The following is a 7,500-nucleotide window of genomic DNA, read 5'->3' as shown; positions in this document are numbered from 1 at the left end:
ATTTACAAACAGAAAAGTTGCTCGATAAAATTGTCCTTTCTGATTTTACGAGAAACTTTCAAATCTGCAGGGCAACTGGCTTCTTCCGCTGCAGATGGCTTCTTTCTCTATCTCTATCTCAAACCACTTTATCAAGAATGTTATATTTACACACAGCGGAAATCTTGATAGAAGTGTTCCACAATATAATCCGTATATTGATATTAATGAATGTATTCAATAAGAGAACTAGTCTCTACATTTGCCTCCAAAGGATGGTTATCCTCATCCTCTAATTTACGTGGAAAGTAATCTTTTTTGTGGAAGGTTGAGTGTTCTCTTTTTAGGCCTGGTTGAGGTATTCTAATCCTGTAATTCACATGAGAGGTCGATAGGAATTAAGTGATTCTGGGGACATTTACTACAAACGGGTAGTATAGCTTTCACTTCACTTTTGGGAACTTAGTTGATGTATGTAATGTTGGTGACTTTATTTAGCTGATGATGTCTGAATAATACTCAAAAGATCTCCGAACTTAACTACAGTCATTTTTCTTCCGTTCTAATTATCATTTCTGTGAAATTTTGCAGCCTATGTCACGATCTTGCAAATTTACTATTTATTGAGCGGACTTCCTCAATTTTGAAGTCATGTACTGCAAATATAAGCAACAGTACTGGTGCTGCAAAATGGATTATAGTATAGTATCTTCTAAGAGGAAAACTCTAACTATCATATCTGTCTGGTTTAATATATTTTGGTCTTTGTTCAAAACGACTTTGTTGGATAAATCTTATTTCAACCAAGGTTTGTAGCATTCGTTGTATCGAACATAAGTAATAACCAGGCTTTTGATAGATTATATGGCTTGAGAAACAACCTTCCTGCATTCAGCTGATATACATAATTATTTCTTTTTGCCAAATTCCTTCTCCACATCAACAGAAAATGTTCCAAAATCTTGATTTTTCTCAGAATTGTAACAATTTCTGGTATTGACCAATAGATCGTCTATAAAGGAGCTGTGGATTACATTAGCTGCTGATATGACGTATGTGCGTTAAAGATATTAAGCTTTTAAGGTTTAGAATTTCTGTATGTATATGTGAGCGTATGTATGTATATATGTATGTATGTATGTATGTATGTAGTATGTATGTATGTATGTATGTATGTATGTACGTTTGAATGCATGGATGCATGTTGATTGCAGTCCTGTTAATGGATGCGCAGGATGTACAACCACATGCAAAACAGGATCCTTGGTTCTGAGGTAAAGCAGTAAGCCAACATTGCAGACAATCTAAGGGACAATTGACGAGATCCAAACAGTGTCTAAAAGTGCTACTAAGAACCCTCAGGACTTTGGCTGACTACAGAGAGATGCTTGCCCGAAGCCAACTCGACTACAGCAGACTAATTCACAAGGACGCCCAAAAGGTTTGATGTGAAAGTGCTCATACAGCTAAGAATAATCGTGCACTACATGAATCTCGAGCGTCGTATAATTCAAGCACCGACATTCTCATACGTACCCTACATGCAGGAGTGAATTCCTAGTCCGAATAGGCCTTATCAACAACCACCAGACTTAGCAAGAGGAACCAGACCTATACTCCAATCCTGAGTATCATCTTCGATAACATAGAACAAACATGTATGTATGTATGTATGTATGTATGTATGTATGTATGTATGTATGTGTACTTACTTGTGTGTGTGAATGTACTATGTGTGTATGTGTGTGCTTACCTGTGTGTGTGTGGGTGTGTGTGTGTGTGTGTTTTCTGCACCTCATTAGAGTTTTTGAGTTTATGTTGACCGGCTACCGGTTCGGTGGCATAACTATAATAAAGAAAGCTTTTGATGGTGGGGAAGAAGCAGTCGTTGTGTATTTTCGCCATGCTTTATTTAAGCATTCACCCTGTAGAATTAAAAACCAATTTCAGATTTCTTACATCCCAAATATCATGATCATCTGCAGCATGTATATTATAGAGCTACGTTCTTTCTCAATAAAACACAGGGTCAGTTGTTCTCTTGACTCACGTGAATTGTTATGATATAACAATTTATAATACCGTGAGTCTTCTATTAATAGCTTGTAATTATAATTTCCTAATTAGCTATTCTTTTTGATGTTCTAATAATCAAAGTGTCACATTTGGTACTGGGATAGTGAAGTAACTAAATGTATCAATAAGCATAGGTTCAAATCTGAACTTATAGTGTAGCAGTAATACCTGTAGATTTTTCATTAGTTCAAATACAGGGTGTTCAACAAGTCTCTCCGCAGTAAGTATTTTATTGCAAAATGAATGTTTATAGGATGGTTTAAGACTATAAAAGAATATATACGACTTTACAAGACTTTAAAAACTTTATAAGAGGTGTTGAAAGTGTCGTCTTTCATTTTCAATACATAAGTTGACTCTTCTACACATGTTTCGAAATACATCTTGGAGAGTCAGGATGAAAAAAAATTCACTGCGGAGAGATTTTTTGAACACCATGTAATATGTTCCTTTTTACTTACCTTTAACATTATGCTGGACAACTGATTTTATATTATTGCTAGCCTCACTTTCTTTTCCCAAACCCAGATCATTACTTGGTCAGTTGTGTCTACTTTCTATTGTATTCTTTCTTCTATCTTTTTTTTTAATGATGGGTTCTTCATTTTACTGTGAATACTTTTATATCTTCAGAACTATCTTATAAGAAAATAGTAATGACATTTTCAGATAATTCCTTATGATGTGGATTACATTTTAAGTGCAAATTTAACAAGGTTTGTATTGATTACAACCCTCTCTCATTTTATGTACCAGATGATATATAATTATTTCCTTTTCATCGATACCAAAAGCGTATCTTTCAAAGTGAGAGCTAATATATCTTTCTTGCGCTCATATATACAGATTGATTTCCTGAGTGCGCTTTCACTTTGGCGCTTTAAGTCGAAGAGTTATGATGCAATATTCAAAGGTCCTTTAAACTGATATTGATCTACCTTCTTTCCTTTAATTACAGACAGTTACTATGAGTAGTATTACGGCAATGTTTGGTGTGATTAATGGTATTGGGGTTTTAACATCAATAACGCGTGTTCAACCCAGTCGTTCAAATGTCGATATGATTTACTGATGCATCAAAAACATTGTGGTTACTGGTTACGTTACTTGTTACGTGTTCTATCGCAGAATATATATTGAGTCAACCCTCAGTTCCTGTAGCATTCCTGGTAGGAAGTGAAACCAGAGGTAGAAATGTTGCTAGACTTGCATGTAGTATTCCCCCCATTTTGCAATCAAGTGCGCATATTTATTGTGTTCTAAATGAAGTTCTATATCATTCGCGAATACCATATCTCGGTCAAGGCACTTCGTATTGTGCATATTTTCAGCATATACTTTCATGTCGTCCATATACTTTCATACTTTCATGTCTACCATAAGGAAGCCATGTATTAGGTCACTGTTTGGCTTCAAATTAGCTCAATTAAGCGGTTTACAGAAACTATAAATGGATTCACAGAGGGATCGTGTCCATGATTCTCTAGCAATGAATTTACTCGTGTACGAGAAAGCAGCCACTATATATATATATATATATATATATATATATATATATATATATATATATATATATATATATATATATATATCGTCAGTGTATCATATATCCGAAAAGGAAGCGCACTCTAAAGCATAGACCAATAATGTATTTAAAAGCATTTAGCGATATATGGCTATATATATTGAAGAGCTATATGGCCTTCGCCATTAGAGTCTGACGCGAGTCACCCATAGAGCTAAGCGCTTTATAGATGCGAAACCATCGGTCACTCTATGACTGGACGTATACTTAAATGCACATATATACTTATATATATATATATATTTCTTTACTACCCACAATGGGCTAAACACAGAGGGGACAAACGGATTAAGTCGATTACATCGACCCCAGTGCGTAACTGGTACTTAATTTATCGTGATTGAGACACGATTAACTACAAGGTTTTATTTCATGCTGACCATTTGATATAATCATCAACGTGATTCTATCCTCAATTCTATTAAGAGTAAATAATAAAATATTTTTGTTTCCGATCGAAATCGCATTTCCTGCGACGCTATTTTGATAAAAAAAAACACGTTGTTGAAATGAAAAATATATATTTGACTTTATTTGGAGTATACGCGCAGATATTTCTATATGGATGAACGGCTTTGTTTTGTATGTCTATATATAAATATCTGTGATTATATACCTTAAACTTTACAATTTACTGTGTAGTTTTATTTAGCATTTTTCATTTGTTCGCTTACAACCTGTGTTTTGTTGGAGTTATAAGGCAGTGTTTTGCACCTTTGTCGTTAATTTTCAGCATGTTGGAAAATTTTCTTTCCTGATCCCTTTAATATAATTATATATACTAGCTGGACCCGTGAAAAATTCACGGAAAACATAAAAAATGTAAGCATCAGCAAACAGTGTACTGGTGTCATGAGAAACGTTTGTATATTATGACCGCCTGTCTTTACATTCTGAGTTCAAATTCTGCCGAGACCTACTTTGCCTTTCGTCCTTTCGGCGTCGATAAATTAAGTAAGAATTGTGTACTGGGGTCGATCTAATCAACTGGCCCACTCCCTCCAAAATATTCAGGCCTAGAAAAGTATATTGTAACAGTTACAGAATATAGAAAGTAATGTAACACCAATGGCTATATAATCCAACCAAAATATATCAGTTACACAAACGTAAACGGAATTATTATTATTTAACCTTAAAACATCGTACATATTCAAAGAAATTTCATGTACAAATTGAAATACAAAAGAACGAAATAATAAATGGATTAATGAATGAAAGTTTGGTAATTGCGTTTATTTCCACCACGCGACACTTATTATTGCAAACATGTTTTAACTAATCTAAACTATACACACAAATACATTCATATATACATGTCACGAGTTGTAGCTGTAATTCAAAGGGGCCAGCCTTGTCATATTCCGTGTGAGGCTGAATCTCCCTGAGAACTACATTAATGTTATGCATGTCTGTGGAGTACTTAGCCATTTGTGAGTTGATTTTATCCTCGTTTGGTAATGAAAAGTGAAATTGACATTTAATATTTGCTGTGTGCATGTATCTATGTATGACCTTTTCTTTGGATTTATGTATCTACTATCTCTCTCACTTTCTTTCTCTCTTTCTCTTTCACTTCCTTTGTGTCCCTCTCCTCGCCCGCTTTTGATTTAACAATGTGTATATGCATCTATGTATCTACTTCCCTTGCGATGTGATAAACATTTAAAAACACAAATGAACGCTGTCACGATTCACTGTCTCTTTCACTCTCTTTCTCTCTCTCTTTCTCTCTCTTACTTTCTCTCTGTCCTCCTCTATCTCGCTTTGCTACTTCTTTGAAGTAAGTGTGACGCACACAACAGGTACTTACTAAAAACATAAAGTTAGCGTATTAATATTATTGATATCAATCTGGCCCCGTACCGTAAAAAATGACGACTAATTGTAGTATTTTATAAATATGGATGGTAAATCAAATTGATACACTTGTCAATGTTCACATACATTCACATACTTTTCTTGTACACGTACACATATACACACATTTGCTCACATACATATGTAAAATTAACAGAATGAGATAAAAATCCAGGGCTGTGAAAGGTTTCAGAACATTTATAAAAAGAAGGACTTACAGCTGTTTCCGGGATACTTTGTATGTCCCTTCATCAGAGACGGTGCGAAAAAATGATTAATAACTATTGCTTAACCATTTTCTCGCACCGTCTCTGATAAAAGGATATATAAAATATCCCGGAAACAGCTTTAAGACCTTCTCTTTATAAATGTTCTGAAAACTTTCACAGCCTTGGATTTTTTTTATCCCATTCTGTTAATTTTTTTATATATATGCATGCTAATATATGACCTACGTTGGACTCCTCATTCGCATAATTACCGAACCTGGGGCTCAACTATAGTCCGTCCATAGCACTTACTCAGCATTACCTGACACCTTTGGATCTTCTTGACACCATTACCTCTCATAACCTATATATATATATATGTGTGTGTGTGTGTGTGTGTGTGTGTGTGTGCGTGTGTGTGTGCGTGCGTGTGTGTGTATATGTGTGTGTGTGTAGGCGCATGACTCAGTGGTTAGAGCATCGAGCTTACGATCGTGAGGTTGTAAGTTCGAATCCCGGACCGGGCTGCGTGTTGTGTTCTTGAGCAAGACACTTTATTTCACGTTACTCCAGTTCACTCAGCCGTAGAAATGAGTTGCGATGTCACAGATTCCAAGCTGTATTGGCCTTTGCCCGTCCCTTGGATAACATGGGTGGCATGGAGAGGGGTGGCCGGTATATGGGTGCCTACTGGTCTTCCATAAACAACCTTGCCCGGATTTGTGACTGGGAGGGTTAGGGTTATACTAACCGACTAAGGGATAGAATATCCATATTCACTATCTGCATCAGTTACCCATGTTATCTCTGGTCATGGGTATGCAGGCACACTATGCTCGTAGAGTACAGGTAGCAACAAAATAAGCAAAAATTTACCAGGAATCAAATTTAAATAATCAGAAAATGGAGAAAACTTTAGATCAACAAATCAATTGGGCCACATCTGTAGCTTATTATTTAATACAAAACATTTATGTGATATAAATGTTATGTTATGTTAGTCGGTTAGTATAACCCTAACCCTCCCAGTCACAAATCCGGGCAAGGTTGTTTATGGAAGACCAGTAGTCACCCATACCGGCCACCCCTCTCCACACCACCAGTGTTATCCAAGGGACAGGCAAAGGCCAATACAGCTTGGAATCTGTGACATCGCAACTCATTTCTACGGCTGAGTGAACTGGAGCAACGTGAAATAAAGTGTCTTGCTCAAGAACACAACACGCAGCCCGGTCCGGGATTCGAACTTACAACCTCACGATCGTAAGCTCGATGCTCTAACCACTGAGTCATGCGCCTACACACACACGCGCACACATATACACACACACGCACGCACACACACACGCACACACACACACACACATACACACACACACACACACACACACACACACACACACACACACACATATATATATATATATACATAGGTTATGAGAGGTAATGGTGTCAAGAAGATCCAAAGGTGTCAGGTAATGCTGAGTAAGTGCTATGGACGGACTATAGTTGAGCCCCAGGTTCGGTAATTATGCGAATGAGGAGTCCAACGTAGGTCATATATTAGCATGCATATATATAAAAAAATTAACAGAATGGGATAAAAAAAATCCAAGGCTGTGAAAGTTTTCAGAACATTTATAAAGAGAAGGTCTTAAAGCTGTTTCCGGGATATTTTATATATCCTTTCATCAGAGACGGTGCGAGAAAATGATTAAGCAATAGTTATTAATCATTTTTTCGCACCGTCTCTGATGAAGGGACATACAAAGTATCCCGGAAACAGCTGTA

Source organism: Octopus sinensis, linkage group LG9 (assembly GCF_006345805.1).
Source record: "Octopus sinensis linkage group LG9, ASM634580v1, whole genome shotgun sequence".
Lineage (NCBI taxonomy): Eukaryota > Metazoa > Mollusca > Cephalopoda > Octopoda > Octopodidae > Octopus > Octopus sinensis.
The sequence above is the reverse complement of the archived record's forward strand: the minus strand, read 5'-3'. Positions refer to the sequence as shown.